At 35.4% G+C, this 13781-nt stretch overlaps 1 protein-coding gene across 9 annotated transcripts in view; it reads right to left on the bottom strand.

Annotated features, from left to right (window-relative positions):
• Positions 1 to 13781, bottom strand: part of USH2A (usherin) — a 428153-nt gene that overhangs the window by 215328 nt on the left and 199044 nt on the right. The window lies entirely within an intron of this gene.

Here is a 13781-nt window from a genome sequence, read left to right as displayed (position 1 = left end):
GACATTTAAACTTATCTTAATACTTTACCAGCAATTAATCTACCTGATTCCTTGTGTGACTCTAAAGACACCTCATGTCACTGAATCATGGTGCATGCATCAAGATCCTTGGAACCTTCCTTCCCCTAACATCCCTGAAGTGTTCCGCTGGACCATCATCATTAGTCACTGTCAGAAAAATATAGAGGCATTTTGGGAGGGTTTTTTAAAGGCTTCTCTTGCTGCCAAAACAACACATAGCCAGCCAGTGCAAACACTCAGCATCCAATGAACCCAATGAACTTCCAAGTTACATCTTTGTTTACTAGAACTAAAACCATGCATTGTCTCCCTAGTTTACTTCAGTTATAACACCTGGACAAATAAGGTGAGTTTGAAGGTCAGAGGGGGAAAAAGCAGAAAGAGGACAGAGCATATTAATTTTTACCAGGCAAATGAAGAAAAGTAATTGTGATCATACCAATATTGCTATCTTAGCTTTATTTCTCTTTTTGTCATTTCTTTGCACATCATATGGCATGATGCAGCCCTATTTTAAGATTTAAATGAAAATTTCCATTCCTGAATGCTTCCAATCCAATCACTGTATTGCTATCAGTTTAAATAGAGGGGAGTTGTTAGTATACATCGTAAGAATCATGAACTCTCAATGCTGAGCCCAAAAAAGTGAATAAGGAAAAAAAAAGTGTTTTGAACATTTCACCTCTGTATTACTTCAGCTTTATGTTCACAACTGGAAAATATATTTGCACTAGGCAACTACGTTGCAAATTTGAATCTCAAATACCTTCTGCTATAAAACTGGAACTACTCTGGATTCATATGAGTACAACCAAGAACCCCTTGGCTTACTAACAGAAGTATATCCTGTATTCTCAAGTAATTCTGATCTTGCTGCAATGGGAGAAACAAAATTCAGATCCACATTACATTTGGTGCCAAGTTAATTGCATCGAGCCAAGAGAAGTGCCTGACTGCCACTTTGACAACTCACTGAAAAACACATATGAATGTGCATCTGTGGTAAGAGAAGCCAGTAAGATATTAAGTTATATAAGAATATATGGTAAGTAATACAGCAACTATTACTATCCATTTTATACAAATCAATAGTGCCGTCTCAACTGGAATAGCATATACTACAGAGTGCAGAAATAAAGTCTGTCTGGAAAATGGCAGTGAGCACAGGCTTACAAACACTCTCTTAGGAAGAGAGGCTGAAAAAAACAACCTGAGAAAAGGAAACAAAGAAGGTGACACAGCATACAGGTATATAAGGTAGTAAGTGCTACACAGAAAAGCAATTAGGATCCTGTGTTCCCATGAACTCCCTTTCAATAATACAGGGAAAAAAGGACATCCAATAAATTTAGAAAGTGGAATTTGCAGAGAAAGTCACCCCATCTAAAATCATGGAACATCTACTGCTGACAAGAAGATTTGGGTTTATCTTTATAAATCAAATTCTGGGGGAGAGACATTAAATATCAACATCATGGTTTTTAAATTAATTTTATAAACATCACTGTAATTTGAAAATCTGTACAAGAGTCCTGCAAGATTTCTATACTTCTCTCTCTGCATTTAAGACTACTTAGAACTCTTCAAACACTGCATTTTATTTTAAAGTTTTCCTTCCTAAGGGAAGAAAAAGAGAGATGGAAGGAAAGCAATTAATTTCCCAAAGAAATATTTTATTTGAAAAAACCCAAACAATTTCACTATTAGAGTTTTACTTATTAAAAATAAGTATGCATACTAAATTGCAAAACACCATTTTAACTCCAAAACAATTTTTTTAATAAACAAAATGTTAAAAAAAAAATCATTAAGCAAGCAGAAACTCGAAATAGCACACTCAGACTAGAAATTGGAATCTAAACAAGAAAAATATGGCAATGGCTATTTGAGCTGCTATCATCTAAAGGTTACAGATCAGTGCTTTATAGGTTATGAGCTTTATTTAGCTGTATCTGAATTTTACATCTATTATGGATAACATGTTCCACCATTTTGTATAGTTTCAGGTATGCAAGATGATTAGAGAACAACTCTCACCATCCAGGCAAAGCATCATGTGATTTAAGAGTTTCTGTAGAAGAGATACTATCGCCTTCCCAGGACTAGAACAGCTCTGTATATCTGAATTATAGTCAGAGAATAAAGGGGTTTGCTAAAACATTACTGTAGTGCTGGAACAAGGATCGTGGGAGGACTCAGCTTCTGAGCACTGTTCCTAAACAACACAATTTATAGCAAGTTAAATCTGTTGAAGACTACAAAAGCTGAGCTAGTTTTCAGTTGGCCACAGAATTAGCAGCATAGTAAAATATATTGCACTTCTACCTTCTCTCCTCTGTTCTTACTGGAACAAGTAAGTTGAGTCATTAATATGGTCAACATGTGGTGGGGAAAATTATTGGGATTTCTTTTCCACCCCCCTCCCCTTTTTTAAAAAAAAGTTTACTTGCTATATATTTATTTTCAAAACATACACACACATACACAAAAAAAACCCAAAATCAAACAAACAAACAAAAAAAAAAAAAACAAAACAAAAACACCAAACCCCTGAAAAGCCCGAAGTTTTTTTCAACTAGACATGTTGCACTACCCAGTTATGTCATGTAGTGTCAGTAATGTCATCAGACAACATAACTGCCACAATCTGATGTGATGCATTAAACTGGGATTACCAGAATAAATCATGTTTGTGGGTACACAGATCACAGGTGGTGCAGTCAGCTGCTCTGTATTATGGTATATCTATAGGATGTGCAGATTAGGATATAATGCTCAGAGGCTTGTTCTCATTTGTGAAGTGCTTTGCAACCATAACTCAATAGTAAGGAGCCACCAAACAGTTATAATGGCATAAACCATCATCAGGGAAAAATACAAATCGATCAGTGCCAGCAATATAAAAGAAAGAGCATGCATCTGTCCCAAGTCTCATAAATTCAGTGGTTGTTGCAAGCTTTTTCTCTATGTCACATGTACTTTATTAATAACAGTAACAATCATAAATAATAATAATGCAGAGTAGTTTACTTCAAGATGAATGCTGCTCTTATTATCTGTTGATCCTCTCCCTTATTTCTTACATTCTGTCTATATTCCTCCTGTGAACGGGGGGGGGAGAGCTAGCTTAATTTATTGTTTGAAGTTTATGACCTTTAATTGGCAACAGCATGCTATGCCAAGAAAGTTGTCTATGGAGGCTCCATGAAATATCTGCACACCTTAACTGGCATGTTAAGCTTCTACAAAGGAGGCATAGAATTTACATTATACTGCATGTTATAAATAAGTAATAAGAACAGATTAGAATTATGCATTTACACCTACTAGTGAGAGTCAGATGCATAATTCACAAGTGGCAAACTCTTAAGAGGCTTTAGCATTTCACGCTAATCCTCTCCCCCTTTCCAATCTCATGTATGTAGAACATAGTGTATTTTTCTATCCCACAGCTCCACAATTCTTTACTCTTTTTTTTTTTTTTTTTCCAGCTAGACTGTTTAGATTGTATAATCACTACTTTTTCTTTCTTGCAGAAAAGAAACAGCCTATATGCTAGTAGTCATTGCTGGGAATACATATGCTTTATGTTACAGTATTGGTCTTATCTGTCTGAATTTTCATGTGATACTCAGGGACATGACTGTTAGAGGCAGATGTTAAATTGTAGTGCTTTCAGAAGGGACCAGAGTAAACTGAGGTCCTCTACTTAACATATGAAGAGAATGCAGAACTTTCAGCTGAAGCTTTCTTACACTTCATAGTTAACGTGACATACTGCTCCTCTAGTTGGATCTCCTGAAGGAGTAGACTAATCTCTATGCCCATTCATGTCCTCAGCTTCTCTGCTGGAGCCTGTAAACTAGCACTGGTTGTGACCACAATTTATATTGATAGCACACAACGGCCACAGATTTTGCAGAATCTTTGGCTTTCCCCCACAGCAGTAATACCGCTAAGCAGTACTCTGTTACCTGGTGGTATGGTGTAGGATCAAGGAACCATTTTAGTCTAGTTGTTTTAATATTTTTTGGTTCTCTGGCTGGAGCACTACAGTGTTGATTAATGTACCTCCCAAAGAAGTATCACTAGGGACAGGCTCTTGCTGGAAGAAATCATACTGTAATTTCTCTCAACTGTTTAGAACTTAGTCTATTTAGTTCCCTTGATTTTCCTTTGTCCTGTGTGTAAATATTTTAAATTATGTTCTAGTTCTAACTACCACTTGTTTATTCTGCCTCAATCTCTGCCATGCAACTTCTTTTCATAGTTAAGCTAAGACTTGTACCTCTCTTTTTCTGGTAACATTTATTTATTTACTCTTTCGATTTCTTCAGTGTACTTCATTTTATTTTGAGTTTTCCTTGACTAGTTTTCTATGCACTTTATCTCTGCTTGTAAACTTATGAGAAAGACTTCAAGTATGAATGTATTTTAATTCCCAGTACAATTTAACAGCTTAAAAATTGTTATGTGACATTGAAACAATGGTATTAAATCCAAGAGCCAAATCTCAAAAATCCAAAACACATAAATTGAAATGAAAATAATACTTCAACCCTAACTTCTAAGAATAGCAAAAGGCATCACGATTATTTTGATATGTAGGAAAGCATTTTTATCCTTGAGCTGATGAAAAGGCTAGCGAGCCAGCTCATGACAGCATGTGAACATTCTTGTCAATTGGGTTATTCTTCCCTGATCAGAAAACAAATGACTAACAATATTAAAAATAAGTGCTCATATATAGCTCCAAACTAGAAGTCAGTATGAAATTCAACTTTCAAAAGGAAGCTATTGACATACTGTATCAACATGAGTTATTTTCCACTATTGGTAATTTCCTTAATTTTCTACATTTCTCCTAGAATCAACTGTGGAAACTTTTACCACTCACGCATCCTTTGTATGAACTCACCCAGACTAGCCAATGATCCTGGAAAGGTAAGCAGTGAGGACCCAGAAGCTTTTAATAAGCCAGATTCATTAGTCACCTCTGAATAACCACCTCCACTAACAGAAGGGATGCAAAGCTATTCACCCACTGTCCTAACAAGAAAGCTTTCAACTGTTGGCAGAGCTCTTTCAGCTGCCTCTACTGTCTATTCAGCACTGATTCCAACTCTAATTTATGCCAATGAGAAAAATTTTTAAATAAAAATAAGTCTCCCCCAAAATATATGTATAAAATATTATATATTTATGCACTTCTGTTAAGGGAAACCACATATGCCCATGGAAAAAAACATAGAAACTTATTGAATTGATTAAATCACAAATTAGAATCAGAAATTATATATTTCCAGATACAGAACGTAGGCAATATATTATTACCATATCAAGTTCACTCTTTCCTATTTGATCACTTACTCTCTTACATGTGCAGACCTTGTGCAGCGCCACTCCTCACTAAAATGATTGAACAGCACTATTCTTAAATTAGAAATCCAGATGGTTATTTACATGTAGCTATAAACATACCCAGATATGCAGAAAAAGAAATCAAGATATGCATACTGTGAACGTAACTTAAATGTGCCTCTGTAATAAAGGATCATGGTATATCCAAAGCAGCCATCGCAGAAACAATAACGACGTCTATCATTCACCTTTCCATTCATCTTAAGATCATTAGTCTAAGCCTTAAAGCACACCAATCTAATGTTCTTCTTACATGTTTCATTTTGTGTTCACTTAAATATTTTTTCCCATGCAATAGTTAATTTCCCAATAATACATCACTTCTATGTGTCACTATTTATACAATAAACCATGGAAAAGAAAGAAAGAAAAAAGAGAAAACCCTGAGCAGCTTTCAAAGTCAACTACGAGTTATGTAAAATGCTTCAATCAGAAATAAATTGTCATAAAAATCCAATATTTCATGGAAGACTAGTGGAAAGCATGATGGAGTTCAGTACTGACTAAAATGCTATTAAGCTTTATGTAAACAATTTAGACAATCAGTGTAGAAACCTAGGTTAGATTTCTGGCAGTTACTCAACAGGAAAGGAAATATCCTAGAATGCCTTTCATGCTCTTTGTGACGTGATTTATGCCTTTCATATGTTTTCACATAACTTATGAGGATAGGGAAACAGATTCTGAAAATATAGGAAACCTTCCTCCAACCATACAAACCATCAAATATTTTTAAAATCAAACTTATATTAAACTATTTTATGGCCTTGTAGCACTCAGGCTTGTATTGTTCACACACGACGACTTGTGAAAGGTGACAAAAACTCAGGAAGGTTTGGGCTTACAGTAACAGAAAAATATGATAATTGTGAAGCATTTTAGAAATGCAAGTTGTAAGGAAGTTGCTCAGATTTATTGAAATAACAAGTCTGAAACATATGCAAACATCAAAGATTTCCCTTCTCATAAATTTGTCTCTTCATAGCTTTCTCTTTTTTCCAATAAATAAAATGGTGAAAATATTTAAGTAATGGTTAATGACTCCACACCCTCGTGACCATGCATTTAGTAAAATGAAGGAAAAGGGAAACTGCCAGCTGGGAACCCTCTAGACGTATAACTGTGGTACTACCTGCCTGTATATCATTACCATTTATTAATATTCCACTAGTGTTAAAGGAAGATTGGGACTTATCAGGTACAAAAGAGATGGGTCTGTTTCTAGTGCAAGCCAAACAGAAATGCATGTACTGCTCAGTCAGAATAATTATCACAGCTGATAAACCAACACAATTTGTAATAGCAGCATGTAAGAAAATATCTATCTTAAATTAAATATACATCAAGTGTTTGGCAGTTCAAGAGAACAAATGGCCCTAAATGAGTAAGGAGAAATATGAGTGTGTTTTCCAGGGCATAAGGAAAATCTCAGAGAAGCTTCATTATGCAGCTTGCAATATCAGGAAGGCTGCCCCACTCTTTCCAAGCCTATTAAGTTAGAGCTAAGGGAAGTATATCCTTATGAATGGATATCAAGAGGTTCAAACAGAAGCAGCAGGTTTGGCTTCAGTCCATCTGTGGCAAGAGGTGTCATATCTTTATTTACATGAGTCCAGCATTATCTGAAACTAAGCATAAATCATTTACCTAGCATTTCAAAGTGGTCCTGGCAAAACAAATCTCTTAGGAAAGTGGACATGCTTTTCTTTATCTATAAACATATGATTTATAAGTTGAACACAAAACCTTACACAGTTTCTAATGTTTTCTAAAGCATTTAACAAAAGTGTGATTGAATGAAATCTTGACTTAAACTGTAAGTTCATGCATCTGTTTTATCGGCAAAATTAAAACCACAACAGAACTCCATTTTGCCTTAATAGCTTCAGACAAACCACAACTACCAGACATACTGCTGAAGCTAAAATCCCACAAAAAGTATTTCAGGGTTTGGGCACAACACAGCCAAAAAAGCATATTTTAGTTCTTATAAATCTAAGGAGGCCTCTCAACGTTTAGTAGCAAACAGTGGTCACCACATGTCAACTGCTCACAAAGAGAAACTGTATCACTTGCTAGGGCCCTATATGAAGTTCTCACTGATGAAAGACAAAATGCAGAGAAACAGATTATGCCCTTCAGATATCCTAGAAGAAGGTAGACAAGGTGCACAAGATTGGGCCAGTTTGTCCAAGAGAGGTTCACATCAGTTTACAACAAACTGATCTCAGAGAATGGTACAATAAGAATTTGCTGCTATCTAACTGCAGTGGGGATGTCTTGAAGAAGACCTGCAAATCCACATGACAGTGCAGAACACCTCCAAGACAATAATGTGTGGACAGTAAACTCTGCTGCTTACAAAAAAAAAAAACAACAAAAAAAAAACCACACAAACAAACAAACAAGATTAAAAAAGGCTGTATTTATATTTTACAAATTTAACTCAATGAACACTTCATTTAAGTACACACTGTCTTTTGAAGAGATCTCAACACCCTTAAGTCTGCTGACCAATCTAGGTATCTGTGAAAGAGAAAATAAAGAACGGGAAGCCTATTTATGTCTAATTCTGACGTGAAATCACAGGACAAAATTATCTGGCAGTTATACATTTTTTAGTGGTTTTAATTCTTGTAATGGAATCTAGACAAGCCTGGAAATCAATGTTTTTCTTCTCTTTGTTTAAAAAACAGAGTCCAGAGCCAAAATATTTCCTATGTTGCCAGAAGAGAAGAGAGGAAAAAAAGGGCTTTCCCTGTTCTACAGCTATTCGCTCTGGAGAAGCTAGTTGCTCCAGTTCACGTTGGTACATACAGAAGATTGGGAGGTACCAATCACTCTCATTTTATAATCTGTATTGCATTTTAAATTTTAGAAAGCGGTACTCAAGCAACCTGAGAGGTCAGCAATTCCAGCAGGGTTAGCATGAGCTCTCTCCTGGCTTGCTGTGTTACCCAAATCTGATCAAAGGACAAGGACTCCAGAAGCTTGTCCAGCTGTGGTTTTATAATGACACCATTAGGTTTTGCTCTATAATCAAGGTCCCTAAAAGTCTGTGTAGCTTCAGGCTTAATATCTGCGACAAGGTTAACTGAAATCTGCAGCAAGGATAACTACTTTAGCAGATTGTATCAGCAGGAAATATTTAAACACTATTTAAAAGGATTTTAAATAAGCAGATTTTATTTAACACTGCACTAATGCACTGCAATAGAAAATGATACAACAGAGCTGCTACAAATAAACATAATGCATTTACCCTTACCCCACCCCCTCCCTTCTAAATTCCCCAGATCTGTATTATTAAGTTCAATGAGCATACCAGATCTTTCTGTCTGAAGCTGAAATCCAGGAATGCCAGACTCAGACAGCCCATTTGCCCTTTGGTTTTGTGCATGCTGAATCTGCATTCTGGGTCTGTGGAATTAATTATGATAGTACCGGTCACTGGCAATGTCAGTGTTGCCAGTTCAGGTGTATCAAATGTGCTTTCTTATATGCCTAAAACTTTTAGAGGAAGGCAGCTTCTCCTGTAAGACTGGTGTACTCTGCCCTCTAGTGCTAGGTGCACCAATATATGTTTACTTAAATGCATACTCAAGACAGAATAAAGCCTGATGCTGCAGTCATTCTTTATATGCCATCCTGGAACAAGTTATTTCCTGGACACCTTATCAACTGGATATGTTGCTAAACCAGATATAAGAAGTGGGCCTGGAACTGTAGCATGGTATTGCAAGACCCTATAATAACAAAGAGACACTAGGGCGTATCTTGTTGGGTCACAAGCAAGACATTTCAGAAAACCAGTTCTAACTGTGAAAAGGTGAAGACTAACTTTTCATTGCTCACAATGGTGTTAAATAAGTTTCTGCTTCACAGAAAAAAAAAAAAAAAAAAAAGGAGAAATGGAGAAAATGTGGCATTCAGAGTTCTAATATACATAAATCTACCACTAACATTGTATTGGATAGCAAACCACTCTTTCTAAAACAGTCTAGTAAAGGAACCGACTGGGTTCGTTTGGTATTTATGTAAGTTTCACTGCAACTTGGAAGATGGGAAATAAACTCATACCAGAGGACTACAGAATTTTTCTATTGTTTGTCCTTTAAGGCAAAAGCTGCCTGTCATCTTTGAGCAGGACCTAAAAGAAAGGAATGCAAATCCTTAGGGTTGGAAATTAGTGTTTTTAAACATGACTATAGTTAAAAACAGTATGAAAAGTAACATCTTAAAAATAACATAGTAAATATTTTCTTCTTAGTGATTCAGCTTCTTGCAGTGATACATCTTATTGCAATTATCCTCTACATACAATTCGGTGGATTTTCTTGTTCAAATTGTTTCACTTGGCAATTAGTACAATATTGATATGATGGATTTTGATTTTATTATCGTGATCTATTATTTAAAATTAACAGTAGTAGTCATAGGGATAAAAAGAACAAAAAACCTTGCCAATTATTACTAAAATGCAACAACTGTGCATGGCTGTGCATAGCTTGTACTGTAATTACTACTGGTTTAGAGCAACATAAAAAAAAAAAAATACAGGTACTAATTTGGGGTTCTCCCATTTTTTAAGTTCAGATATGCTAAGCCTATTTGCACAGATGTCAAACATCTGCCTCTTCCTCACAGAAAAACAAGGCTCTCACTCTAACCCGGTTTTGTAGGATCAGCCTTTCCATACTCAGGCCAAATAACAATTTGAATAAGCCAAAGCTCAGTTCATGCTCAGGCAAAATTTTGAAGACAGCTCTTTCTCACATTTTCCAAGGCTCTCCTTAATATTTTGCCCAGAAAGCTGGTACAAAGCAGTCTGTCACAGTTTTTTAAACTCTTGGGCATGTAATTTAGGATAACTCTATCTCATTTAACTCAATTGAGGATCTGCTCTTGTAACATAGCTGACAGGATCTTTCTTGAAAAACTAGAAGCACTTCTTTCAGGTTGGCAGAGAAAAATAAGTTTCATACAGCTGAGTCTTAATAATAATATCTTCCTTTTAAAGATTCATGATGAGAACCATTATATTCTGCTAGGAAAATTATACGAACACAATTTGTTAACATTGTCAAGTATCTAGTGCTGCAGAATATGCAGACGTACATTCTCAATGCCAAGCTCAGTGCAAAGACAGATTTATATATTTTTTTGTTTTCTAAAGATATCTACAAAGTCATTTCCCTTTATAAACATGTTAGGTAACAAACACCTTTTCTCCATCCATCAAGTGATCAGCATTTAAGAATAGAAGAATATTTTTCTCTAATCTTTTTACTAAAATTTCTTCATAACACAAAGGTTTCCACCAAAACAAAACTTGGCACTTGGGTCACATCTGTTCATCACTGTCTCTGCTTATACTATAAATTTCTGCATTTATTAGAACACCTTTCTGCTGGTGGCATTGGCACCACCAGCTCAGCCCACTGCAGTCTAATACTTTTCAGTATAAAACTTACCTTTTTTTCTCTTTCATCTAAGGCAGTTGAGAAATTTTTGAGACTAATTTGAAAAAAAAAACAGGAATGAATACCTTGCCTAAATTTAAAATAAATAAATAAGTAAAAATTACATTGAGAAATCTCCATGTTTCAAAGTAGAAGCTTCAATTTTGCCTGTGAGTGGGCAAGAGAAGCATATTTTCTTCTCCACAGGAAAAATCAACTAAAATTTTCCTAAAATCAAAGGTCTTTGTAAGATCAGTGTGTGTATATTAAGAGTTTTGAAGATAACTATACAACCTTCTCGATCTCCTCACAGTTGCTAGTCATCTCTACAGAACAGTAAGGTATGCAGGTTTGAAGAGCAGAACCCTATTGCAATTGCTTTCCTGAGCTGCAGCTGTTGGTCTTGGTTACAGGAGCTTCTGCATTCTCACACAGAGGAACTGAAAGCATGAGTAAAGGGGCATGGATTCACACTGCCTAAATTCCACCTGAGATCCTGGACTGAGTATTTCCTCTTGGCTTGTCCCTACCCATTGGAGACATTAGGCTTTCACTGGAATTCAGGGTGTGAAATAACACCCAGACTGCATGAGGAAGTAGTACCACATAAGGCAAATGAATAAAGGTGGGAAGCAGAAAAATCACAGACCGCTAATAAGCATGTTGTGGTACAGGGGCTGGCTTCATTTCAGTGCTTTATTACTTACAACACAGAAACTAAATTTGTCAATATGGGGAAAATACTTAAAGGCACTAATGGATGATAGATGCCTAATGGGTCTCCGCTCCCTTTTCAATGTGGTAAAGTGTACATTTGCCATACGTGCTTTTAAAGGGTTTCCTTTTTAATTACAGCTCAATCCCTAGAGGAAATAAACACTTGAATTTCCATGAAAATCAATGAGTATTTCATGCCTTCAACAACTGTCAAGATCAGAAATTAAGTTAACAATATATTTGCAATTATGTTGTTGAGAAAACATATCCCTCCTCAAGTTATGGATTAATTAGTATGGGCCTAAACTGATTGCACTTTCCATGGTCTGAAGTGAAAGATACCTTCCTAAAAATAAAAGGTTTAAAAAACCCAAAGCATTTCAATAGATACAGCACTTCAAAAAACACAGAGAGAATCTATGACTTTCTGGTATAGACTACTGGTCAGGAACACAGTCACATAGTTACTAAATTGGGAAAATCATTTTGGTAAATGAATAGGAAACATATCAGAGACAATGACCTTTGTGTCTCTGTTTATGGTGAATAACATACTATGTTGAGGCAATAAATCACCAACATCACTAGCATAAATGCTAAAAGGAAAAGGATAATATTATGAGAAAAGCCAAAAAAGTAGGAAAGAGACACGTACAACACTGGAAAGTCAAAAGCTGCAACTTTTTACTATATAACCATAACCCTTGTAAAAAAAAAAAAAAGTTATACCTCTTCCTTCTAGTCTACAAAAAAAAAGTCTTGGGCTCTGAAAGGAAGCAAAACCAGGTCAAATAAAAAATATATGAAGATCTAAGCAAGATCTTGAATAAACCTGATTCAGAATGACTGGGATTTCTAGTGACCCAAATCCCAGCCTGCTGGCTCACATCACCTCTTCCCCCTCAGGCAGAGTGATAAACTGGCAGCTAAAAAAAATGGATCCCAAGTAAATAGACTGATCTCCATGACATGTTCAGAATGGTAGGCAAGAGTGGCTCTTATACTGTACTGCACAGGGCAACACAATCTGATTCACTAGCCTTCTCCTTTGAATAAGCAAGATTCTCTGCTCTCTTTATATCTAATGTTTGCCTAAAAATTAATTGAAAACAAAGTTATGAAATGGTCAATAGGACCAAAAGTATCAAAATTTCTAGAAAAATATAAAAAAAAATTCTGAACAAAAGCAACAAGAGCTTCTCTAGGAAGCTTATGAACCAGATGACTTTTCCTTAGACTAGTTTAGCTGAATGTATTCTGATGTATCATTCAAGATTCAGAGATAGAACTGACACTTTTAAATTTATCCTTTTCTATATTTTCGAAGACCAATTACAAATGTTACTTGACCACAATTTCTATCAATAGGCAGTAATTTTGGTTATGAGTCAGAATACAACCAGACATGAATCTAAAGCTAACCAAACAAAATACATTATGGTGAACATTTCCTCAAACATTTTACATCTCTTGTAAATTTATAACCAGGTTGCAGATGAACACATTGGTAAAACTACCTGTGATGAACCTTCAGTAATGATTTTAATAAGATTGGAAGCACAACTATTTGCACTTCAAAATTCTTAAGAATAGTGTTATGGTATGGCAATAAGAGATTAATGGAGATCTTGCAAAAGAGATAAATGGCACTACAAGAATACCAGAAAACTGGGGGGATGGGGGAGAAATTAACTGAACCTATACTTTTGATAAATATTTATTTTTTTGCAGAAGAAAAATGCACACTAGTTTGAGCTGTCATTATGCTAACCTATATCCTATTTTTCATATTATTAGTAATACATAATGTGGTAGTTTATATTCAAAAATAAAACCAGAATGTATATACCTCATGTATTTATCCAGAAATACACTAAGGTTACTATGGTTACGAAAAATCCATTACCTTTGAATACAGAATGAAAAAGTTTGACTTAAAGTGTGCACTATTTATTATAGCGATCATCAACAGCCTTCAGGAGGTTCTCTAACTGGATTCATTTTTCAGTGTCAAAACTGACCCACCACACCAGTAGCTTATGGCCTGTGCAAGCAAAGAAATTTGAACTATATGAATTTTTAAATATGTTTTATACTAACTCAAGATGCAGAAATGGCTTTGAATTTTAAGGCCTTACATTAAAAAGAAAGTAGGGTCTT

Source organism: Tyto alba, unplaced genomic scaffold (assembly GCF_018691265.1).
Source record: "Tyto alba isolate M040663 unplaced genomic scaffold, T.alba_DEE_v4.0 Super-Scaffold_16, whole genome shotgun sequence".
NCBI lineage: Eukaryota > Metazoa > Chordata > Aves > Strigiformes > Tytonidae > Tyto > Tyto alba.
The sequence above is the reverse complement of the archived record's forward strand: the minus strand, read 5'-3'. Positions and strand labels throughout refer to the sequence as shown.